Source organism: Lissotriton helveticus, chromosome 9 (assembly GCF_964261635.1).
Source record: "Lissotriton helveticus chromosome 9, aLisHel1.1, whole genome shotgun sequence".
NCBI lineage: Eukaryota > Metazoa > Chordata > Amphibia > Caudata > Salamandridae > Lissotriton > Lissotriton helveticus.
Window position 1 is genome coordinate 1116187113 of NC_136070.1, and position 26392 is coordinate 1116213504.

Consider the following 26392-nt stretch of genomic DNA (forward strand, 5'->3'; position numbering starts at 1 on the left):
AGGCTCTCCACACCACTGGAGTCAAGCTATCCAGGCTGATGAAGGCTGATAGCCAGAAACCGGTCCTTGGATGCTTGATTCCGGTCTGGGAAAGACATGGCTTGGTAGTTCGGACTGGACTGTTCCCATGAGGCACAGGGTCAGAGCTGATTTGCATATAGCCAGTGTCTAACCCAGGGTGGCGTGGAGTGCAAAAAAACGATGGATTTAGGCCCAGATCCTTGTACTGGGGTGAATGTATGACATTGTTCTACATTCTGTCCATCAACTGTGTTTTTTCCAATTTTCACCCCGAGTGGGCTGGGTATGCTCAGACGTGAGTCCCAGGCTCTCCACACCACTGGAGTCAAGCTATCCAGGCTGATGAAGGCTGATAGCCAGAAACCGGTCCTTGGATGCTTGATTCCGGTCTGGGAAAGACATGGCTTGGTAGTTCGGACTGGACTGTTGCCATGAGGCACAGGGTCAGAGCTGATTTGCATATAGCCAGTGTCTAACCCAGGGTGGCGTGGAGTGCAAAAAAACGATGGATTTAGTCCCAGATCCTTGTACTGGGGTGAATGTATGACATTGTTCTACATTCTGTCCATCAACTGTGTTTTTTGCAATTTTCACCCCGAGTGGGCTGGGTATGCTCAGACGTGAGTCCCAGGCTCTCCACACCACTGGAGTCAAGCTATCCATGCTGATGAAAGCTGATAGCCAGAAACCGGTCCTTGGATGCTTGATTCCGGTCTGGGAAAGACATGGCTTGGTAGTTCGGACTGGACTGTTCCCATGAGGCACAGGGTCAGAGCTGATTTGCATATAGCCAGTGTCTAACCCAGGGTGGCGTGGAGTGCAAAAAAATGGTGGATTTAGGCCCAGATCCTTGTACTGGGGTGAATGTATGACATTGTTCTACATTCTGTCCATCAACTGTGTTTTTTGCAATTTTCACCCCGAGTGGGCTGGGTATGCTCAGACGTGAGTCCCAGGCTCTCCACACCACTGGAGTCAAGCTATCCAGGCTGATGAAGGCTGATAGCCAGAAACCGGTCCTTGGATGCTTGATTCCGGTCTGGGAAAGACATGGCTTGGTAGTTCGGACTGGACTGTTCCCATGAGGCACAGGGTCAGAGCTGATTTGCATATAGCCAGTGTCTAACCCAGGGTGGCGTGGAGTGCAAAAAAACGATGGATTTAGGCCCGAATCCTTGTACTGGGGTGAATGTATGACATTGTTCTACATTCTGTCCATCAACTGTGTTTTTTGCAATTTTCACGCCGAGTGGGCTGGGTATGCTCAGACGTGAGTCCCAGGCTCTCCACACCACTGGAGTCAAGCTATCCAGGCTGATGAAGGCTGATAGCCAGATACCGGTCCTTGGATGCTTGATTCCGGTCTGGGAAAGACATGGCTTGGTAGTTCGGACTGGACTGTTCCCATGAGGCACAGGGTCAGAGCTGATTTGCATATAGCCAGTGTCTAACCCAGGGTGGCGTGGAGTGCAAAAAAACGATGGATTTATGCCCAGATCCTTGTACTGGGGTGAATGTATGACATTGTTCAACATTCTGTCCATCAACTGTGTTTTTTGCAATTTTCACCCCGAGTGGGCTGGGTATGCTCAGACGTGAGTCCCAGGCTCTCCACACCACTGGAGTCAAGCTATCCATGCTGATGAAGGCTGATAGCCAGAAACCGGTCCTTGGATGCTTGATTCCGGTCTGGGAAAGACATGGCTTGGTATTTCGGACTGGACTGTTCCCATGAGGCACAGGGTCAGAGCTGATTTGCATATAGCCAGTGTCTAACCCAGGGTGGCGTGGAGTGCAAAAAAACGATGGATTTAGGCCCAGATCCTTGTACTGGGGTGAATGTATGACATTGTTCTACATTCTGTCCATCAACTGTGTTTTTTGCAATTTTCACCCCGAGTGGGCTGGGTATGCTCAGACGTGAGTCCCAGGCTCTCCACACCACTGGAGTCAAGCTATCCAGGCTGATGAAGGCTGATAGCCAGAAACCGGTCCTTGGATGCTTGATTCCGGTCTGGGAAAGACATGGCTTGGTAGTTCGGACTGGACTGTTCCCATGAGGCACAGGGTCAGAGCTGATTTGCATATAGCCAGTGTCTAACCCAGGGTGGCGTGGAGTGCAAAAAAACGATGGATTTAGGCCCAGATCCTTGTACTGGGGTGAATGTATGACATTGTTCTACATTCTGTCCATCAACTGTGTTTTTTGCAATTTTCACCCCGAGTGGGCTGGGTATGCTCAGACGTGAGTCCCAGGCTCTCCACACCACTGGAGTCAAGCTATCCAGGCTGATGAAGGCTGATAGCCAGAAACCGGTCCTTGGATGCTTGATTCCGGTCAGGGAAAGACATGGCTTGGTAGTTCGGACTGGACTGTTCCCATGAGGCACAGGGTCAGAGCTGATTTGCATATAGCCAGTGTCTAACCCAGGGTGGCGTGGAGTGCAAAAAAACGATGGATTTAGGCCCAGATCCTTGTACTGGGGTGAATGTATGACATTGTTCTACATTCTGTCCATCAACTGTGTTTTTTCCAATTTTCACCCCGAGTGGGCTGGGTATGCTCAGACGTGAGTCCCAGGCTCTCCACACCACTGGAGTCAAGCTATCCAGGCTGATGAAGGCTGATAGCCAGAAACCGGTCCTTGGATGCTTGATTCCGGTCTGGGAAAGACATGGCTTGGTAGTTTCGGACTGGACTGTTGCCATGAGGCACAGGGTCAGAGCTGATTTGCATATAGCCAGTGTCTAACCCAGGGTGGCGTGGAGTGCAAAAAAACGATGGATTTAGGCCCAGATCCTTGTACTGGGGTGAATGTATGACATTGTTCTACATTCTGTCCATCAACTGTGTTTTTTGCAATTTTCACCCCGAGTGGGCTGGGTATGCTCAGACGTGAGTCCCAGGCTCTCCACACCACTGGAGTCAAGCTATCCAGGCTGATGAAGGCTGATAGCCAGAAACCGGTCCTTGGATGCTTGATTCCGGTCTGGGAAAGACATGGCTTGGTAGTTCGGACTGGACTGTTCCCATGAGGCACAGGGTCAGAGCTGATTTGCATATAGCCAGTGTCTAACCCAGGGTGGCGTGGAGTGCAAAAAAACGATGGATTTAGGCCCAGATCCTTGTACTGGGGTGAATGTATGACATTGTTCTACATTCTGTCCATCAACTGTGTTTTTTGCAATTTTCACCCCGAGTGGGCTGGGTATGCTCAGACGTGAGTCCCAGGCTCTCCACACCACTGGAGTCAAGCTATCCAGGCTGATAGCCAGAAACCGGTCCTTGGATGCTTGATTCCGGTCTGGGAAAGACATGGCTTGGTAGTTCGGACTGGACTGTTCCCATGAGGCACAGGGTCAGAGCTGATTTGCATATAGCCAGTGTCTAACCCAGGGTGGCGTGGAGTGCAAAAAAACGATGGATTTAGGCCCAGATCCTTGTACTGGGGTGAATGTATGACATTGTTCTACATGCTGTCCATCAACTGTGTTTTTTGCAATTTTCACCCCGAGTGGGCTGGGTATACTCAGACGTGAGTCCCAGGATCTCCACACCACTGGAGTCAAGCTATCCAGGCTGATGAAGGCTGATAACCAGAAACCGGTCCTTGGATGCTTGATTCTGGTCTGGGAAAGACATGGCTTGGTAGTTCGGACTGGACTGCTCCCATGAGGCACAGGGTCAGAGCTGATTTGCATATAGCCAGTGTCTAACCCAGGGTGGCGTGGAGTGCAAAAAAACGATGGATTTAGGCCCAGATCCTTGTACTGGGGTGAATGTATGACATTGTTCTACATTCTGTCCATCAACTGTGGTTTTTGCAATTTTCACCCCGAGTGGGCTGGGTATGCTCAGACGTGAGTCCCAGGCTCTCCACACCACTGGAGTCAAGCTATCCAGGCTGATGAAGGCTGATAGCCAGAAACGGGTCCTTGGATGCTTGATTCCGGTCTGGGAAAGACATGGCTTGGTAGTTCGGACTGGACTGTTCCCATGAGGCACAGGGTCAGAGCTGATTTGCATATAGCCAGTGTCTAACCCAGGGTGGCGTGGAGTGCAAAACAACAATGGATTTAGGCCCAGATCCTTGTACTGGGGTGAATGTATGACATTGTTCTACATTCTGTCCATCAACTGTGTTTTTTGCAATTTTCACCCCGAGTGGGCTGGGTATGCTCAGACGTGAGTCCCAGGCTCTCCACACCACTGGAGTCAAGCTATCCAGGCTGATGAAGGCTGATAGCCAGATACCGGTCCTTGGATGCTTGATTCCGGTCTGGGAAAGACATGGCTTGGTAGTTCGGACTGGACTGTTCCCATGAGGCACAGGGTCAGAGCTGATTTGCATATAGCCAGTGTCTAACCCAGGGTGGCGTGGAGTGCAAAAAAACGATGGATTTATGCCCAGATCCTTGTACTGGGGTGAATGTATGACATTGTTCAACATTCTGTCCATCAACTGTGTTTTTTGCAATTTTCACCCCGAGTGGGCTGGGTATGCTCAGACGTGAGTCCCAGGCTCTCCACACCACTGGAGTCAAGCTATCCATGCTGATGAAGGCTGATAGCCAGAAACCGGTCCTTGGATGCTTGATTCCGGTCTGGGAAAGACATGGCTTGGTATTTCGGACTGGACTGTTCCCATGAGGCACAGGGTCAGAGCTGATTTGCATATAGCCAGTGTCTAACCCAGGGTGGCGTGGAGTGCAAAAAAAACGATGGATTTAGGCCCAGATCCTTGTACTGGGGTGAATGTATGACATTGTTCTACATTCTGTCCATCAACTGTGTTTTTTGCAATTTTCACCCCGAGTGGGCTGGGTATGCTCAGACGTGAGTCCCAGGCTCTCCACACCACTGGAGTCAAGCTATCCAGGCTGATGAAGGCTGATAGCCAGAAACCGGTCCTTGGATGCTTGATTCCGGTCTGGGAAAGACATGGCTTGGTAGTTCGGACTGGACTGTTCCCATGAGGCACAGGGTCAGAGCTGATTTGCATATAGCCAGTGTCTAACCCAGGGTGGCGTGGAGTGCAAAAAAACGATGGATTTAGGCCCAGATCCTTGTACTGGGGTGAATGTATGACATTGTTCTACATTCTGTCCATCAACTGTGTTTTTTGCAATTTTCACCCCGAGTGGGCTGGGTATGCTCAGACGTGAGTCCCAGGCTCTCCACACCACTGGAGTCAAGCTATCCAGGCTGATGAAGGCTGATAGCCAGAAACCGGTCCTTGGATGCTTGATTCCGGTCTGGGAAAGACATGGCTTGGTAGTTCGGACTGGACTGTTCCCATGAGGCACAGGGTCAGAGCTGATTTGCATATAGCCAGTGTCTAACCCAGGGTGGCGTGGAGTGCAAAAAAACGATGGATTTAGGCCCAGATCCTTGTACTGGGGTGAATGTATGACATTGTTCTACATTCTGTCCATCAACTGTGTTTTTTGCAATTTTCACCCCGAGTGGGCTGGGTATGCTCAGACGTGAGTCCCAGGCTCTCCACACCACTGGAGTCAAGCTATCCAGGCTGATGAAGGCTGATAGCCAGAAACCGGTCCTTGGATGCTTGATTCCGGTCTGGGAAAGACATGGCTTGGTAGTTCGGACTGGACTGTTCCCATGAGGCACAGGGTCAGAGCTGATTTGCATATAGCCAGTGTCTAACCCAGGGTGGCGTGGAGTGCAAAAAAACGATGGATTTAGGCCCAGATCCTTGTACTGGGGTGAATGTATGACATTGTTCTACATTCTGTCCATCAACTGTGTTTTTTGCAATTTTCACCCCGAGTGGGCTGGGTATGCTCAGACGTGAGTCCCAGGCTCTCCACACCACTGGAGTCAAGCTATCCAGGCTGATGAAGGCTGATAGCCAGAAACCGGTCCTTGGATGCTTGATTCCGGTCAGGGAAAGACATGGCTTGGTAGTTCGGACTGGACTGTTCCCATGAGGCACAGGGTCAGAGCTGATTTGCATATAGCCAGTGTCTAACCCAGGGTGGCGTGGAGTGCAAAAAAACGATGGATTTAGGCCCAGATCCTTGTACTGGGGTGAATGTATGACATTGTTCTACATTCTGTCCATCAACTGTGTTTTTTCCAATTTTCACCCCGAGTGGGCTGGGTATGCTCAGACGTGAGTCCCAGGCTCTCCACACCACTGGAGTCAAGCTATCCAGGCTGATGAAGGCTGATAGCCAGAAACCGGTCCTTGGATGCTTGATTCCGGTCTGGGAAAGACATGGCTTGGTAGTTCGGACTGGACTGTTGCCATGAGGCACAGGGTCAGAGCTGATTTGCATATAGCCAGTGTCTAACCCAGGGTGGCGTGGAGTGCAAAAAAACGATGGATTTAGGCCCAGATCCTTGTACTGGGGTGAATGTATGACATTGTTCTACATTCTGTCCATCAACTGTGTTTTTTGCAATTTTCACCCCGAGTGGGCTGGGTATGCTCAGACGTGAGTCCCAGGCTCTCCACACCACTGGAGTCAAGCTATCCATGCTGATGAAGGCTGATAGCCAGAAACCGGTCCTTGGATGCTTGATTCCGGTCTGGGAAAGACATGGCTTGGTAGTTCGGACTGGACTGTTCCCATGAGGCACAGGGTCAGAGCTGATTTGCATATAGCCAGTGTCTAACCCAGGGTGGCGTGGAGTGCAAAAAAACGATGGATTTAGGCCCAGATCCTTGTACTGGGGTGAATGTATGACATTGTTCTACATTCTGTCCATCAACTGTGTTTTTTGCAATTTTCACCCCGAGTGGGCTGGGTATGCTCAGACGTGAGTCCCAGGCTCTCCACACCACTGGAGTCAAGCTATCCAGGCTGATGAAGGCTGATAGCCAGAAACCTGTCCTTGGATGCTTGATTCCGGTCTGGGAAAGACATGGCTTGGTAGTTCGGACTGGACTGTTCCCATGAGGCACAGGGTCAGAGCTGATTTGCATATAGCCAGTGTCTAACCCAGGGTGGCGTGGAGTGCAAAAAAACGATGGATTTAGGCCCAGATCCTTGTACTGGGGTGAATGTATGACATTGTTCTACATGCTGTCCATCAACTGTGTTTTTTGCAATTTTCACCCCGAGTGGGCTGGGTATACTCAGACGTGAGTCCCAGGATCTCCACACCACTGGAGTCAAGCTATCCAGGCTGATGAAGGCTGATAACCAGAAACCGGTCCTTGGATGCTTGATTCTGGTCTGGGAAAGACATGGCTTGGTAGTTCGGACTGGACTGCTCCCATGAGGCACAGGGTCAGAGCTGATTTGCATATAGCCAGTGTCTAACCCAGGGTGGCGTGGAGTGCAAAAAAACGATGGATTTAGGCCCAGATCCTTGTACTGGGGTGAATGTATGACATTGTTCTACATTCTGTCCATCAACTGTGGTTTTTGCAATTTTCACCCCGAGTGGGCTGGGTATGCTCAGACGTGAGTCCCAGGCTCTCCACACCACTGGAGTCAAGCTATCCAGGCTGATGAAGGCTGATAGCCAGAAACGGGTCCTTGGATGCTTGATTCCGGTCTGGGAAAGACATGGCTTGGTAGTTCGGACTGGACTGTTCCCATGAGGCACAGGGTCAGAGCTGATTTGCATATAGCCAGTGTCTAACCCAGGGTGGCGTGGAGTGCAAAACAACAATGGATTTAGGCCCAGATCCTTGTACTGGGGTGAATGTATGACATTGTTCTACATTCTGTCCATCAACTGTGTTTTTTGCAATTTTCACCCCGAGTGGGCTGGGTATGCTCAGACGTGAGTCCCAGGCTCTCCACACCACTGGAGTCAAGCTATCCAGGCTGATGAAGGCTGATAGCCAGATACCGGTCCTTGGATGCTTGATTCCGGTCTGGGAAAGACATGGCTTGGTAGTTCGGACTGGACTGTTCCCATGAGGCACAGGGTCAGAGCTGATTTGCATATAGCCAGTGTCTAACCCAGGGTGGCGTGGAGTGCAAAAAAACGATGGATTTATGCCCAGATCCTTGTACTGGGGTGAATGTATGACATTGTTCAACATTCTGTCCATCAACTGTGTTTTTTGCAATTTTCACCCCGAGTGGGCTGGGTATGCTCAGACGTGAGTCCCAGGCTCTCCACACCACTGGAGTCAAGCTATCCATGCTGATGAAGGCTGATAGCCAGAAACCGGTCCTTGGATGCTTGATTCCGGTCTGGGAAAGACATGGCTTGGTATTTCGGACTGGACTGTTCCCATGAGGCACAGGGTCAGAGCTGATTTGCATATAGCCAGTGTCTAACCCAGGGTGGCGTGGAGTGCAAAAAAACGATGGATTTAGGCCCAGATCCTTGTACTGGGGTGAATGTATGACATTGTTCTACATTCTGTCCATCAACTGTGTTTTTTGCAATTTTCACCCCGAGTGGGCTGGGTATGCTCAGACGTGAGTCCCAGGCTCTCCACACCACTGGAGTCAAGCTATCCAGGCTGATGAAGGCTGATAGCCAGAAACCGGTCCTTGGATGCTTGATTCCGGTCTGGGAAAGACATGGCTTGGTAGTTCGGACTGGACTGTTCCCATGAGGCACAGGGTCAGAGCTGATTTGCATATAGCCAGTGTCTAACCCAGGGTGGCGTGGAGTGCAAAAAAACGATGGATTTAGGCCCAGATCCTTGTACTGGGGTGAATGTATGACATTGTTCTACATTCTGTCCATCAACTGTGTTTTTTGCAATTTTCACCCCGAGTGGGCTGGGTATGCTCAGACGTGAGTCCCAGGCTCTCCACACCACTGGAGTCAAGCTATCCAGGCTGATGAAGGCTGATAGCCAGAAACCGGTCCTTGGATGCTTGATTCCGGTCTGGGAAAGACATGGCTTGGTAGTTCGGACTGGACTGTTCCCATGAGGCACAGGGTCAGAGCTGATTTGCATATAGCCAGTGTCTAACCCAGGGTGGCGTGGAGTGCAAAAAAACGATGGATTTATGCCCAGATCCTTGTACTGGGGTGAATGTATGACATTGTTCAACATTCTGTCCATCAACTGTGTTTTTTGCAATTTTCACCCCGAGTGGGCTGGGTATGCTCAGACGTGAGTCCCAGGCTCTCCACACCACTGGAGTCAAGCTATCCATGCTGATGAAGGCTGATAGCCAGAAACCGGTCCTTGGATGCTTGATTCCGGTCTGGGAAAGACATGGCTTGGTAGTTCGGACTGGACTGTTGCCATGAGGCACAGGGTCAGAGCTGATTTGCATATAGCCAGTGTCTAACCCAGGGTGGCGTGGAGTGCAAAAAAACGATGGATTTAGTCCCAGATCCTTGTACTGGGGTGAATGTATGACATTGTTCTACATTCTGTCCATCAACTGTGTTTTTTGCAATTTTCACCCCGAGTGGGCTGGGTATGCTCAGACGTGAGTCCCAGGCTCTCCACACCACTGGAGTCAAGCTATCCATGCTGATGAAAGCTGATAGCCAGAAACCGGTCCTTGGATGCTTGATTCCGGTCTGGGAAAGACATGGCTTGGTAGTTCGGACTGGACTGTTCCCATGAGGCACAGGGTCAGAGCTGATTTGCATATAGCCAGTGTCTAACCCAGGGTGGCGTGGAGTGCAAAAAAATGGTGGATTTAGGCCCAGATCCTTGTACTGGGGTGAATGTATGACATTGTTCTACATTCTGTCCATCAACTGTGTTTTTTGCAATTTTCACCCCGAGTGGGCTGGGTATGCTCAGACGTGAGTCCCAGGCTCTCCACACCACTGGAGTCAAGCTATCCAGGCTGATGAAGGCTGATAGCCAGAAACCGGTCCTTGGATGCTTGATTCCGGTCTGGGAAAGACATGGCTTGGTAGTTCGGACTGGACTGTTCCCATGAGGCACAGGGTCAGAGCTGATTTGCATATAGCCAGTGTCTAACCCAGGGTGGCGTGGAGTGCAAAAAAACGATGGATTTAGGCCCGAATCCTTGTACTGGGGTGAATGTATGACATTGTTCTACATTCTGTCCATCAACTGTGTTTTTTGCAATTTTCACGCCGAGTGGGCTGGGTATGCTCAGACGTGAGTCCCAGGCTCTCCACACCACTGGAGTCAAGCTATCCAGGCTGATGAAGGCTGATAGCCAGATACCGGTCCTTGGATGCTTGATTCCGGTCTGGGAAAGACATGGCTTGGTAGTTCGGACTGGACTGTTCCCATGAGGCACAGGGTCAGAGCTGATTTGCATATAGCCAGTGTCTAACCCAGGGTGGCGTGGAGTGCAAAAAAACGATGGATTTAGGCCCAGATCCTTGTACTGGGGTGAATGTATGACATTGTTCTACATTCTGTCCATCAACTGTGTTTTTTGCAATTTTCACCCCAAGTGGGCTGGGTATGCTCAGACGTGAGTCCCAGGCTCTCCACACCACTGGAGTCAAGCTATCCAGGCTGATGAAGGCTGATAGCCAGAAACCGGTCCTTGGATGCTTGATTCCGGTCAGGGAAAGACATGGCTTGGTAGTTCGGACTGGACTGTTCCCATGAGGCACAGGGTCAGAGCTGATTTGCATATAGCCAGTGTCTAACCCAGGGTGGCGTGGAGTGCAAAAAAACGATGGATTTAGGCCCAGATCCTTGTACTGGGGTGAATGTATGACATTGTTCTACATTCTGTCCATCAACTGTGTTTTTTCCAATTTTCACCCCGAGTGGGCTGGGTATGCTCAGACGTGAGTCCCAGGCTCTCCACACCACTGGAGTCAAGCTATCCAGGCTGATGAAGGCTGATAGCCAGAAACCGGTCCTTGGATGCTTGATTCCGGTCTGGGAAAGACATGGCTTGGTAGTTTCGGACTGGACTGTTGCCATGAGGCACAGGGTCAGAGCTGATTTGCATATAGCCAGTGTCTAACCCAGGGTGGCGTGGAGTGCAAAAAAACGATGGATTTAGGCCCAGATCCTTGTACTGGGGTGAATGTATGACATTGTTCTACATTCTGTCCATCAACTGTGTTTTTTGCAATTTTCACCCCGAGTGGGCTGGGTATGCTCAGACGTGAGTCCCAGGCTCTCCACACCACTGGAGTCAAGCTATCCAGGCTGATGAAGGCTGATAGCCAGAAACCGGTCCTTGGATGCTTGATTCCGGTCTGGGAAAGACATGGCTTGGTAGTTCGGACTGGACTGTTCCCATGAGGCACAGGGTCAGAGCTGATTTGCATATAGCCAGTGTCTAACCCAGGGTGGCGTGGAGTGCAAAAAAACGATGGATTTAGGCCCAGATCCTTGTACTGGGGTGAATGTATGACATTGTTCTACATTCTGTCCATCAACTGTGTTTTTTGCAATTTTCACCCCGAGTGGGCTGGGTATGCTCAGACGTGAGTCCCAGGCTCTCCACACCACTGGAGTCAAGCTATCCAGGCTGATAGCCAGAAACCGGTCCTTGGATGCTTGATTCCGGTCTGGGAAAGACATGGCTTGGTAGTTCGGACTGGACTGTTCCCATGAGGCACAGGGTCAGAGCTGATTTGCATATAGCCAGTGTCTAACCCAGGGTGGCGTGGAGTGCAAAAAAACGATGGATTTAGGCCCAGATCCTTGTACTGGGGTGAATGTATGACATTGTTCTACATGCTGTCCATCAACTGTGTTTTTTGCAATTTTCACCCCGAGTGGGCTGGGTATACTCAGACGTGAGTCCCAGGATCTCCACACCACTGGAGTCAAGCTATCCAGGCTGATGAAGGCTGATAACCAGAAACCGGTCCTTGGATGCTTGATTCTGGTCTGGGAAAGACATGGCTTGGTAGTTCGGACTGGACTGCTCCCATGAGGCACAGGGTCAGAGCTGATTTGCATATAGCCAGTGTCTAACCCAGGGTGGCGTGGAGTGCAAAAAAACGATGGATTTAGGCCCAGATCCTTGTACTGGGGTGAATGTATGACATTGTTCTACATTCTGTCCATCAACTGTGGTTTTTGCAATTTTCACCCCGAGTGGGCTGGGTATGCTCAGACGTGAGTCCCAGGCTCTCCACACCACTGGAGTCAAGCTATCCAGGCTGATGAAGGCTGATAGCCAGAAACGGGTCCTTGGATGCTTGATTCCGGTCTGGGAAAGACATGGCTTGGTAGTTCGGACTGGACTGTTCCCATGAGGCACAGGGTCAGAGCTGATTTGCATATAGCCAGTGTCTAACCCAGGGTGGCGTGGAGTGCAAAACAACAATGGATTTAGGCCCAGATCCTTGTACTGGGGTGAATGTATGACATTGTTCTACATTCTGTCCATCAACTGTGTTTTTTGCAATTTTCACCCCGAGTGGGCTGGGTATGCTCAGACGTGAGTCCCAGGCTCTCCACACCACTGGAGTCAAGCTATCCAGGCTGATGAAGGCTGATAGCCAGATACCGGTCCTTGGATGCTTGATTCCGGTCTGGGAAAGACATGGCTTGGTAGTTCGGACTGGACTGTTCCCATGAGGCACAGGGTCAGAGCTGATTTGCATATAGCCAGTGTCTAACCCAGGGTGGCGTGGAGTGCAAAAAAACGATGGATTTATGCCCAGATCCTTGTACTGGGGTGAATGTATGACATTGTTCAACATTCTGTCCATCAACTGTGTTTTTTGCAATTTTCACCCCGAGTGGGCTGGGTATGCTCAGACGTGAGTCCCAGGCTCTCCACACCCCTGGAGTCAAGCTATCCATGCTGATGAAGGCTGATAGCCAGAAACCGGTCCTTGGATGCTTGATTCCGGTCTGGGAAAGACATGGCTTGGTAGTTCGGACTGGACTGTTCCCATGAGGCACAGGGTCAGAGCTGATTTGCATATAGCCAGTGTCTAACCCAGGGTGGCGTGGAGTGCAAAAAAACGATGGATTTAGGCCCAGATCCTTGTACTGGGGTGAATGTATGACATTGTTCTACATTCTGTCCATCAACTGTGTTTTTTGCAATTTTCACCCCGAGTGGGCTGGGTATGCTCAGACGTGAGTCCCAGGCTCTCCACACCACTGGAGTCAAGCTATCCAGGCTGATGAAGGCTGATAGCCAGAAACCGGTCCTTGGATGCTTGATTCCGGTCTGGGAAAGACATGGCTTGGTAGTTCGGACTGGACTGTTGCCATGAGGCACAGGGTCAGAGCTGATTTGCATATAGCCAGTGTCTAACCCAGGGTGGCGTGGAGTGCAAAAAAACGATGGATTTAGTCCCAGATCCTTGTACTGGGGTGAATGTATGACATTGTTCTACATTCTGTCCATCAACTGTGTTTTTTGCAATTTTCACCCCGAGTGGGCTGGGTATGCTCAGACGTGAGTCCCAGGCTCTCCACACCACTGGAGTCAAGCTATCCATGCTGATGAAAGCTGATAGCCAGAAACCGGTCCTTGGATGCTTGATTCCGGTCTGGGAAAGACATGGCTTGGTAGTTCGGACTGGACTGTTCCCATGAGGCACAGGGTCAGAGCTGATTTGCATATAGCCAGTGTCTAACCCAGGGTGGCGTGGAGTGCAAAAAAACGATGGATTTAGGCCCAGATCCTTGTACTGGGGTGAATGTATGACATTGTTCTACATTCTGTCCATCAACTGTGTTTTTTGCAATTTTCACGCCGAGTGGGCTGGGTATGCTCAGACGTGAGTCCCAGGCTCTCCACACCACTGGAGTCAAGCTATCCAGGCTGATGAAGGCTGATAGCCAGAAACCGGTCCTTGAATGCTTGATTCCGGTCTGGGAAAGACATGGCTTGGTAGTTCGGACTGGACTGTTCCCATGAGGCACAGGGTCAGAGCTGATTTGCATATAGCCAGTGTCTAACCCAGGGTGGCGTGGAGTGCAAAAAAACAATGGACTTAGGCCCAGATCCTTGTACTGGGGTGAATGTATGACATTGTTCTACATTCTGTCCATCAACTGTGTTTTTTGCAATTTTCACCCCGAGTGGGCTGGGTATGCTCAGACGTGAGTCCCAGGCTCTCCACACCACTGGAGTCAAGCTATCCAGGCTGATGAAGGCTGATAGCCAGAAACCGGTCCTTGGATGCTTGATTCCGGTCTGGGAAAGACATGGCTTGGTAGTTCGGACTGGACTGTTGCCATGAGGCACAGGGTCAGAGCTGATTTGCATATAGCCAGTGTCTAACCCAGGGTGGCGTGGAGTGCAAAAAAACGATGGATTTAGTCCCAGATCCTTGTACTGGGGTGAATGTATGACATTGTTCTACATTCTGTCCATCAACTGTGTTTTTTGCAATTTTCACCCCGAGTGGGCTGGGTATGCTCAGACGTGAGTCCCAGGCTCTCCACACCACTGGAGTCAAGCTATCCATGCTGATGAAAGCTGATAGCCAGAAACCGGTCCTTGGATGCTTGATTCCGGTCTGGGAAAGACATGGCTTGGTAGTTCGGACTGGACTGTTCCCATGAGGCACAGGGTCAGAGCTGATTTGCATATAGCCAGTGTCTAACCCAGGGTGGCGTGGAGTGCAAAAAAACGATGGATTTAGGCCCAGATCCTTGTACTGGGGTGAATGTATGACATTGTTCTACATTCTGTCCATCAACTGTGTTTTTTGCAATTTTCACGCCGAGTGGGCTGGGTATGCTCAGACGTGAGTCCCAGGCTCTCCACACCACTGGAGTCAAGCTATCCAGGCTGATGAAGGCTGATAGCCAGAAACCGGTCCTTGAATGCTTGATTCCGGTCTGGGAAAGACATGGCTTGGTAGTTCGGACTGGACTGTTCCCATGAGGCACAGGGTCAGAGCTGATTTGCATATAGCCAGTGTCTAACCCAGGGTGGCGTGGAGTGCAAAAAAACAATGGACTTAGGCCCAGATCCTTGTACTGGGGTGAATGTATGACATTGTTCTACATTCTGTCCATCAACTGTGTTTTTTGCAATTTTCACCCCGAGTGGGCTGGGTATGCTCAGACGTGAGTCCCAGGTTCTCCACACCACTGGAGTCAAGCTATCCAGGCTGATGAAGGCTGATAGCCAGAAACCGGTCCTTGGATGCTTGATTCCGGTCTGGGAAAGACATGGCTTGGTAGTTCGGACTGGACTGTTCCCATGAGGCACAGGGTCAGAGCTGATTTGCATATAGCCAGTGTCTAACCCAGGGTGGCGTGGAGTGCAAAAAAACGATGGATTTAGGCCCAGATCCTTGTACTGGGGTGAATGTATGACATTGTTCTACATTCTGTCCATCAACTGTGGTTTTTGCAATTTTCACCCCGAGTGGGCTGGGTATGCTCAGACGTGAGTCCCAGGCTCTCCACCCCACTGGAGTCAAGCTATCCAGGCTGAGGAAGGCTGATAGCCAGAAACGGGTCCTTGGATGCTTGATTCCGGTCTGGGAAAGACATGGCTTGGTAGTACGGACTGGACTGTTCCCATGAGGCACAGGGTCAGAGCTGATTTGCATATAGCCAGTGTCTAACCCAGGGTGGCGTGGAGTGCAAAACAACAATGGATTTAGGCCCAGATCCTTGTACTGGGGTGAATGTATGACATTGTTCTACATTCTGTCCATCAACTGTGTTTTTTGCAATTTTCACCCCGAGTGGGCTGGGTATGCTCAGACGTGAGTCCCAGGCTCTCCACACCACTGGAGTCAAGCTATCCAGGCTGATGAAGGCTGATAGCCAGATACCGGTCCTTGGATGCTTGATTCCGGTCTGGGAAAGACATGGCATGGTAGTTCGGACTGGACTGTTCCCATGAGGCACAGGGTCAGAGCTGATTTGCATATAGCCAGTGTCTAACCCAGGGTGGCGTGGAGTGCAAAAAAACGATGGATTTATGCCCAGATCCTTGTACTGGGGTGAATGTATGACATTGTTCTACATTCTGTCCATCAACTGTGTTTTTTGCAATTTTCACCCCGAGTGGGCTGGGTATGCTCAGACGTGAGTCCCAGGCTCTCCACACCACTGGAGTCAAGCTATCCATGCTGATGAAGGCTGATAGCCAGAAACCGGTCCTTGGATGCTTGATTCCGGTCTGGGAAAGACATGGCTTGGTAGTTCGGACTGGACTGTTCCCATGAGGCACAGGGTCAGAGCTGATTTGCATATAGCCAGTGTCTAACCCAGGGTGGCGTGGAGTGCAAAAAAACGATGGATTTAGGCCCAGATCCTTGTACTGGGGTGAATGTATGACATTGTTCTACATTCTGTCCATCAACTGTGTTTTTTACAATTTTCACCCCGAGTGGGCTGGGTATGCTCAGACGTGAGTCCCAGGCTCTCCACACCACTGGAGTCAAGCTATCCAGGCTGATGAAGGCTGATAGCCAGAAACCGGTCCTTGGATGCTTGATTCCGGTCTGGGAAAGACATGGCTTGGTAGTTCGGACTGGACTGTTCCCATGAGGCACAGGGTCAGAGCTGATTTGCATATAGCCAGTGTCTAACCCAGGGTGGCGTGGAGTGCAAAAAAACGATGGATTTAGGCCCAGATCCTTGTACTGGGGTGAATGTATGACATTGTTCTACATTCTGTCCATCAACTGTGTTTTTTGCAATTTTCACCCCGAGTGGGCTGGGTATGCTCAGACGTGAGTCCCAGGCTCTCCACACCACTGGAGTCAAGCTATCCAGGCTGATGAAGGCTGATAGCCAGAAACCGGTCCTTGGATGCTTGATTCCGGTCTGGGAAAGACATGGCTTGGTAGTTCGGACTGGACTGTTCCCATGAGGCACAGGGTCAGAGCTGATTTGCATATAGCCAGTGTCTAACCCAGGGTGGCGTGGAGTGCAAAAAAACGATGGATTTAGGCCCAGATCCTTGTACTGGGGTGAATGTATGACATTGTTCTACATGCTGTCCATCAACTGTGTTTTTTGCAATTTTCACCCCGAGTGGGCTGGGTATACTCAGACGTGAGTCCCAGGATCTCCACACCACTGGAGTCAAGCTATCCAGGCTGATGAAGGCTGATAACCAGAAACCGGTCCTTGGATGCTTGATTCTGATCTGGGAAAGACATGGCTTGGTAGTTCGGACTGGACTGCTCCCATGAGGCACAGGGTCAGAGCTGATTTGCATATAGCCAGTGTCTAACCCAGGGTGGCGTGGAGTGCAAAAAAACGATGGATTTAGGCCCAGATCCTTGTACTGGGGTGAATGTATGACATTGTTCTACATTCTGTCCATCAACTGTGGTTTTTGCAATTTTCACCCCGAGTGGGCTGGGTATGCTCAGACGTGAGTCCCAGGCTCTCCACACCACTGGAGTCAAGCTATCCAGGCTGATGAAGGCTGATAGCCAGAAACGGGTCCTTGGATGCTTGATTCCGGTCTGGGAAAGACATGGCTTGGTAGTTCGGACTGGACTGTTCCCATGAGGCACAGGGTCAGAGCTGATTTGCATATAGCCAGTGTCTAACCCAGGGTGGCGTGGAGTGCAAAACAACAATGGATTTAGGCCCAGATCCTTGTACTGGGGTGAATGTATGACATTGTTCTACATTCTGTCCATCAACTGTGTTTTTTGCAATTTTCACCCCGAGTGGGCTGGGTATGCTCAGACGTGAGTCCCAGGCTCTCCACACCACTGGAGTCAAGCTATCCAGGCTGATGAAGGCTGATAGCCAGATACCGGTCCTTGGATGCTTGATTCCGGTCTGGGAAAGACATGGCTTGGTAGTTCGGACTGGACTGTTCCCATGAGGCATAGGGTCAGAGCTGATTTGCATATAGCCAGTGTCTAACCCAGGGTGGCGTGGAGTGCAAAAAAACGATGGATTTATGCCCAGATCCTTGTACTGGGGTGAATGTATGACATTGTTCAACATTCTGTCCATCAACTGTGTTTTTTGCAATTTTCACCCCGAGTGGGCTGGGTATGCTCAGACGTGAGTCCCAGGCTCTCCACACCACTGGAGTCAAGCTATCCATGCTGATGAAGGCTGATAGCCAGAAACCGGTCCTTGGATGCTTGATTCCGGTCTGGGAAAGACATGGCTTGGTAGTTCGGACTGGACTGTTCCCATGAGGCACAGGGTCAGAGCTGATTTGCATATAGCCAGTGTCTAACCCAGGGTGGCGTGGAGTGCAAAAAAACGATGGATTTAGGCCCAGATCCTTGTACTGGGGTGAATGTATGACATTGTTCTACATTCTGTCCATCAACTGTGTTTTTTGCAATTTTCACCCCGAGTGGGCTGGGTATGCTCAGACGTGAGTCCCAGGCTCTCCACACCACTGGAGTCAAGCTATCCAGGCTGATGAAGGCTGATAGCCAGAAACCGGTCCTTGGATGCTTGATTCCGGTCTGGGAAAGACATGGCTTGGTAGTTCGGACTGGACTGTTCCCATGAGGCACAGGGTCAGAGCTGATTTGCATATAGACAGTGTCTAACCCAGGGTGGCGTGGAGTGCAAAAAAACGATGGATTTAGGCCCAGATCCTTGTACTGGGGTGAATGTATGACATTGTTCTACATTCTGTCCATCAACTGTGTTTTTTGCAATTTTCACCCCGAGTGGGCTGGGTATGCTCAGACGTGAGTCCCAGGCTCTCCACACCACTGGAGTCAAGCTATCCAGGCTGATGAAGGCTGATAGCCAGAAACCGGTCCTTGGATGCTTGATTCCGGTCTGGGAAAGACATGGCTTGGTAGTTCGGACTGGACTGTTCCCATGAGGCACAGGGTTAGAGCTGATTTGCATATAGCCAGTGTCTAACCCAGGGTGGCGTGGAGTGCAAAAAAACGATGGATTTAGGCCCAGATCCTTGTACTGGGGTGAATGTATGACATTGTTCTACATTCTGTCCATCAACTGTGTTTTTTGCAATTTTCACCCCGAGTGGGCTGGGTATGCTCAGACGTGAGTCCCAGGCTCTCCACACCACTGGAGTCAAGCTATCCAGGCTGATGAAGGCTGATAGCCAGAAACCGGTCCTTGGATGCTTGATTCCGGTCTGGGAAAGACATGGCTTGGTAGGTCGGACTGGACTGTTCCCATGAGGCACAGGGTCAGAGCTGATTTGCATATAGCCAGTGTCTAACCCAGGGTGGCGTGGAGTGCAAAAAAACGATGGATTTAGGCCCAGATCCTTGTACTGGGGTGAATGTATGACATTGTTCTACATTCTGTCCATCAACGGTGTTTTTTGCAATTTTCACCCCGAGTGGGCTGGGTATGCTCAGACGTGAGTCCCAGTCTCTCCACACCACTGGAGTCAAGCTATCCAGGCTGATGAAGGCTGATAGCCAGAAACCGGTCCTTGGATGCTTGATTCCGGTCTGGGAAAGACATGGCTTGGTAGTTCGGACTGGACTGTTCCCATGAGGCACAGGGTCAGAGCTGATTTGCATATAGCCAGTGTCTAACCCAGGGTGGCGTGGAGTGCAAAAAAACGATGGATTTAGGCCCAGATCCTTGTACTGGGGTGAATGTATGACATTGTTCTACATTCTGTCCATCAACTGTGGTTTTTGCAATTTTCACCCCGAGTGGGCTGGGTATGCTCAGACGTGAGTCCCAGGCTCTCCACACCACTGGAGTCAAGCTATCCAGGCTGATGAAGGCTGATAGCCAGAAACGGGTCCTTGGATGCTTGATTCCGGTCTGGGAAAGACATGGCTTGGTAGTTCGGACTGGACTGTTCCCATGAGGCACAGGGTCAGAGCTGATTTGCATATAGCCAGTGTCTAACCCAGGGTGGCGTGGAGTGCAAAACAACAATGGATTTAGGCCCAGATCCTTGTACTGGGGTGAATGTATGACATTGTTCTACATTCTGTCCATCAACTGTGTTTTTTGCAATTTTCACCCCGAGTGGGCTGGGTATGCTCAGACGTGAGTCCCAGGCTCTCCACACCACTGGAGTCAAGCTATCCAGGCTGATGAAGGCTGATAGCCAGATACCGGTCCTTGGATGCTTGATTCCGGTCTGGGAAAGACATGGCTTGGTAGTTCGGACTGGACTGTTCCCATGAGGCACAGGGTCAGAGCTGATTTGCATATAGCCAGTGTCTAACCCAGGGTGGCGTGGAGTGCAAAAAAACGATGGATTTAGGCCCAGATCCTTGTACTGGGGTGAATGTATGACATTGTTCTACATTCTGTCCATCAACTGTGTTTTTTGCAATTTTCACCCCGAGTGGGCTGGGTATGCTCAGACGTGAGTCCCAGGCTCTCCACACCACTGGAGTCAAGCTATCCAGGCTGATGAAGGCTGATAGCCAGAAACCGGTCCTTGGATGCTTGATTCCGGTCTGGGAAAGACATGGCTTGGTAGTTCAGACTGGACTGTTCCCATGAGGCACAGGGTCAGAGCTGATTTGCATATAGCCAGTGTCTAACCCAGGGTGGCGTGGAGTGCAAAAAAACGATGGATTTAGGCCCAGATCCTTGTACTGGGGTGAATGTATGACATTGTTCTACATTCTGTCCATCAACTGTGGTTTTTGCAATTTTCACCCCGAGTGGGCTGGGTATGCTCAGACGTGAGTCCCAGGCTCTCCACCCCACTGGAGTCAAGCTATCCAGGCTGATGAAGGCTGATAGCCAGAAACGGGTCCTTGGATGCTTGATTCCGGTCTGGGAAAGACATGGCTTGGTAGTACGGACTGGACTGTTCCCATGAGGCACAGGGTCAGAGCTGATTTGCATATAGCCAGTGTCTAACCCAGGGTGGCGTGGAGTGCAAAACAACAATGGATTTAGGCCCAGATCCTTGTACTGGGGTGAATGTATGACATTGTTCTACATTCTGTCCATCAACTGTGTTTTTTGCAATTTTCACCCCGAGTGGGCTGGGTATGCTCAGACGTGAGTCCCAGGCTCTCCACACCACTGGAGTCAAGCTATCCAGGCTGATGAAGGCTGATAGCCAGATACCGGTCCTTGGATGCTTGATTCCGGTCTGGGAAAGACATGGCTTGGTAGTTCGGACTGGACTGTTCCCATGAGGCACAGGGTCAGAGCTGATTTGCATATAGCCAGTGTCTAAACCAGGGTGGCGTGGAGTGCAAAAAAACGATGGATTTATGCCCAGATCCTTGTACTGGGGTGAATGTATGACATTGTTCTACATTCTGTCCATCAACTGTGTTTTTTGCAATTTTCACCCCGAGTGGGCTGGGTATGCTCAGACGTGAGTCCCAGGCTCTCCACACCACTGGAGTCAAGCTATCCATGCGGATGAAGGCTGATAGCCAGAAACCGGTCCTTGGATGCTTGATTCCGGTCTGGGAAAGACATGGCTTGGTAGTTCGGACTGGACTGTTCCCATGAGGCACAGGGTCAGAGCTGATTTGCATATAGCCAGTGTCTAACCCAGGGTGGCGTGGAGTGCAAAAAAACGATGGATTTAGGCCCAGATCCTTGTACTGGGGTGAATGTATGACATTGTTCTACATTCTGTCCATCAACTGTGTTTTTTGCAATTTTCACCCCGAGTGGGCTGGGTATGCTCAGACGTGAGTCCCAGGCTCTCCACACCACTGGAGTCAAGCTATCCAGGCTGATGAAGGCTGATAGCCAGAAACCGGTCCTTGGATGCTTGATTCCGGTCTGGGAAAGACATGGCTTGGTAGTTCGGACTGGACTGTTCCCATGAGGCACAGGGTCAGAGCTGATTTGCATATAGCCAGTGTCTAACCCAGGGTGGCGTGGAGTGCAAAAAAACGATGGATTTAGGCCCAGATCCTTGTACTGGGGTGAATGTATGACATTGTTCTACAAGCTGTCCATCAACTGTGTTTTTTGCAATTTTCACCCCGAGTGGGCTGGGTATACTCAGACGTGAGTCCCAGGATCTCCACACCACTGGAGTCAAGCTATCCAGGCTGATGAAGGCTGATAACCAGAAACCGGTCCTTGGATGCTTGATTCTGGTCTGGGAAAGACATGGCTTGGTAGTTCGGACTGGACTGCTCCCATGAGGCACAGGGTCAGAGCTGATTTGCATATAGCCAGTGTCTAACCCAGGGTGGCGTGGAGTGCAAAAAAACGATGGATTTAGGCCCAGATCCTTGTACTGGGGTGAATGTATGACATTGTTCTACATTCTGTCCATCAACTGTGGTTTTTGCAATTTTCACCCCGAGTGGGCTGGGTATGCTCAGACGTGAGTCCCAGGCTCTCCACACCACTGGAGTCAAGCTATCCAGGCTGATGAAGGCTGATAGCCAGAAACGGGTCCTTGGATGCTTGATTCCGGTCTGGGAAAGACATGGCTTGGTAGTTCGGACTGGACTGTTCCCATGAGGCACAGGGTCAGAGCTGATTTGCATATAGCCAGTGTCTAACCCAGGGTGGCGTGGAGTGCAAAACAACAATGGATTTAGGCCCAGATCCTTGTACTGGGGTGAATGTATGACATTGTTCTACATTCTGTCCATCAACTGTGTTTTTTGCAATTTTCACCCCGAGTGGGCTGGGTATGCTCAGACGTGAGTCCCAGGCTCTCCACACCACTGGAGTCAAGCTATCCAGGCTGATGAAGGCTGATAGCCAGATACCGGTCCTTGGATGCTTGATTCCGGTCTGGGAAAGACATGGCTTGGTAGTTCGGACTGGACTGTTCCCATGAGGCACAGGGTCAGAGCTGATTTGCATATAGCCAGTGTCTAACCCAGGGTGGCGTGGAGTGCAAAAAAACGATGGATTTATGCCCAGATCCTTGTACTGGGGTGAATGTATGACATTGTTCAACATTCTGTCCATCAACTGTGTTTTTTGCAATTTTCACCCCGAGTGGGCTGGGTATGCTCAGACGTGAGTCCCAGGCTCTCCACACCACTGGAGTCAAGCTATCCATGCTGATGAAGGCTGATAACCAGAAACCGGTCCTTGGATGCTTGATTCCGGTCTGGGAAAGACATGGCTTGGTAGTTCGGACTGGACTGTTCCCATGAGGCACAGGGTCAGAGCTGATTTGCATATAGCCAGTGTCTAACCCAGGGTGGCGTGGAGTGCAAAAACACGATGGATTTAGGCCCAGATCCTTGTACTGGGGTGAATGTATGACATTGTTCTAGATTCTGTCCATCAACTGTGTTTTTTGCAATTTTCACCCCGAGTGGGCTGGGTATGCTCAGACGTGAGTCCCAGGCTCTCCACACCACTGGAGTCAAGCTATCCAGGCTGATGAAGGCTGATAGCCAGAAACCGGTCCTTGGATGCTTGATTCCGGTCTGGGAAAGACATGGCTTGGTAGTTCGGACTGGACTGTTCCCATGAGGCACAGGGTCAGAGCTGATTTGCATATAGCCAGTGTCTAACCCAGGGTGGCGTGGAGTGCAAAAAAACGATGGATTTAGGCCCAGATCCTTGTACTGGGGTGAATGTATGACATTGTTCTACATTCTGTCCATCAACTGTGTTTTTTGCAATTTTCACCCCGAGTGGGCTGGGTATGCTCAGACGTGAGTCCCAGGCTCTCCACACCACTGGAGTCAAGCTATCCAGGCTGATGAAGGCTGATAGCCAGAAACCGGTCCTTGGGTGCTTGATTCCGGTCTGGGAAAGACATGGCTTGGTAGTTCGGACTGGACTGTTCCCATGAGGCACAGGGTCAGAGCTGATTTGCATATAGCCAGTGTCTAACCCAGGGTGGCGTGGAGTGCAAAAAAACAATGGATTTAGGCCCAGATCCTTGTACTGGGGTGAATGTATGACATTGTTCTACATTCTGTCCATCAACTGTGGTTTTTGCAATTTTCACCCCGAGTGGGCTGGGTATGCTCAGACGTGAGTCCCAGGCTCTCCACCCCACTGGAGTCAAGCTATACAGGCTGATGAAGGCTGATAGCCAGAAACGGGTCCTTGGATGCTTGATTCCGATCTGGGAAAGACATGGCTTGGTAGTTCGGACTGGACTGTTCCCATGAGGCACAGGGTCAGAGCTGATTTGCATATAGCCAGTGTCTAACCCAGGGTGGCGTGGAGTGCAAAAAAACGATGGATTTAGGCCCAGATCCTTGTACTGGGGTGAATGTATGACATTGTTCTACATTCTGTCCATCAACTGTGTTTTTTGCAATTTTCACCCGAGTGGGCTGGGTATGCTCAGACGTGAGTCCCAGGCTCTCCACACCACTGGAGTCAAGCTATCCAGGCTGATGAAGGCTGATAGCCAGAAACCGGTCCTTGGGTGCTTGATTCCGGTCTGGGAAAGACATGGCTTGGTAGTTCGGACTGGACTGTTCCCATGAGGCACAGGGTCAGAGCTGATTTGCATATAGCCAGTGTCTAACCCAGGGTGGCGTGGAGTGCAAAAAAACGATGGATTTAGGCCCAGATCCTTGTACTGGGGTGAATGTATGACATTGTTCTACATTCTGTCCATCAACTGTGTTTTTTGCAATTTTCACCCCGAGTGGGCTGGGTATGCTCAGACGTGAGTCCCAGGCTCTCCACCCCACTGGAGTCAAGCTATCCAGGCTGATGAAGGCTGATAGCCAGAAACGGGTCCTTGGATGCTTGATTCCGGTCTGGGAAAGACATGGCTTGGTAGTACGGACTGGACTGTTCCCATGAGGCACAGGGTCAGAGCTGATTTGCATATAGCCAGTGTCTAACCCAGGGTGGCGTGGAGTGCAAAACAACAATGGATTTAGGCCCAGATCCTTGTACTGGGGTGAATGTATGACATTGTTCTACATTCTGTCCATCAACTGTGTTTTTTGCAATTTTCACCCCGAGTGGGCTGGGTATGCTCAGACGTGAGTCCCAGGCTCTCCACACCACTGGAGTCAAGCTATCCAGGCTGATGAAGGCTGATAGCCAGATACCGGTCCTTGGATGCTTGATTCCGGTCTGGGAAAGACATGGCTTGGTAGTTCGGACTTAACTGTTCCCATGAGGCACAGGGTCAGAGCTGATTTGCATATAGCCAGTGTCTAACCCAGGGTGGCGTGGAGTGCAAAAAAACGATGGATTTATGCCCAGATCCTTGTACTGGGGTGAATGTATGACATTGTTCTACATTCTGTCCATCAACTGTGTTTTTTGCAATTTTCACCCCGAGTGGGCTGGGTATGCTCAGACGTGAGTCCCAGGCTCTCCACACCACTGGAGTCAAGCTATCCATGCTGATGAAGGCTGATAGCCAGAAACCGGTCCTTGGATGCTTGATTCCGGTCTGGGAAAGACATGGCTTGGTAGTTCGGACTGGACTGTTCCCATGAGGCACAGGGTCAGAGCTGATTTGCATATAGCCAGTGTCTAACCCAGGGTGGCGTGGAGTGCAAAAAAACGATGGATTTAGGCCCAGATCCTTGTACTGGGGTGAATGTATGACATTGTTCTACATTCTGTCCATCAACTGTGTTTTTTGCAATTTTCACCCCGAGTGGGCTGGGTATGCTCAGACGTGAGTCCCAGGCTCTCCACACCACTGGAGTCAAGCTATCCAGGCTGATGAAGGCTGATAGCCAGAAACCGGTCCTTGGATGCTTGATTCCGGTCTGGGAAAGACATGGCTTGGTAGTTCGGACTGGACTGTTCCCATGAGGCACAGGGTCAGAGCTGATTTGCATATAGCCAGTGTCTAACCCAGGGTGGCGTGGAGTGCAAAAAAACGATGGATTTAGGCCCAGATCCTTGTACTGGGGTGAATGTATGACATTGTTCTACATTCTGTCCATCAACTGTGTTTTTTGCAATTTTCACCCCGAGTGGGCTGGGTATGCTCAGACGTGAGTCCCAGGCTCTCCACACCACTGGAGTCAAGCTATCCAGGCTGATGAAGGCTGATAGCCAGAAACCGGTCCTTGGATGCTTGATTCCGGTCTGGGAAAGACATGGCTTGGTAGTTCGGACTGGACTGTTCCCATGAGGCACAGGGTCAGAGCTGATTTGCATATAGCCAGTGTCTAACCCAGGGTGGCGTGGAGTGCAAAAAAACGATGGATTTAGGCCCAGATCCTTGTACTGGGGTGAATGTATGACATTGTTCTACATGCTGTCCATCAACTGTGTTTTTTGCAATTTTCACCCCGAGTGGGCTGGGTATACTCAGACGTGAGTCCCAGGATCTCCCCACCACTGGAGTCAAGCTATCCAGGCTGATGAAGGCTGATAACCAGAAACCGGTCCTTGGATGCTTGATTCTGGTCTGGGAAAGACATGGCTTGGTAGTTCGGACTGGACTGCTCCCATGAGGCACAGGGTCAGAGCTGATTTGCATATAGCCAGTGTCTAACCCAGGGTGGCGTGGAGTGCAAAAAAACGATGGATTTAGGCCCAGATCCTTGTACTGGGGTGAATGTATGACATTGTTCTACATTCTGTCCATCAACTGTGGTTTTTGCAATTTTCACCCCGAGTGGGCTGGGTATGCTCAGACGTGAGTCCCAGGCTCTCCACACCACTGGAGTCAAGCTATCCAGGCTGATGAAGGCTGATAGCCAGAAACGGGTCCTTGGATGCTTGATTCCGGT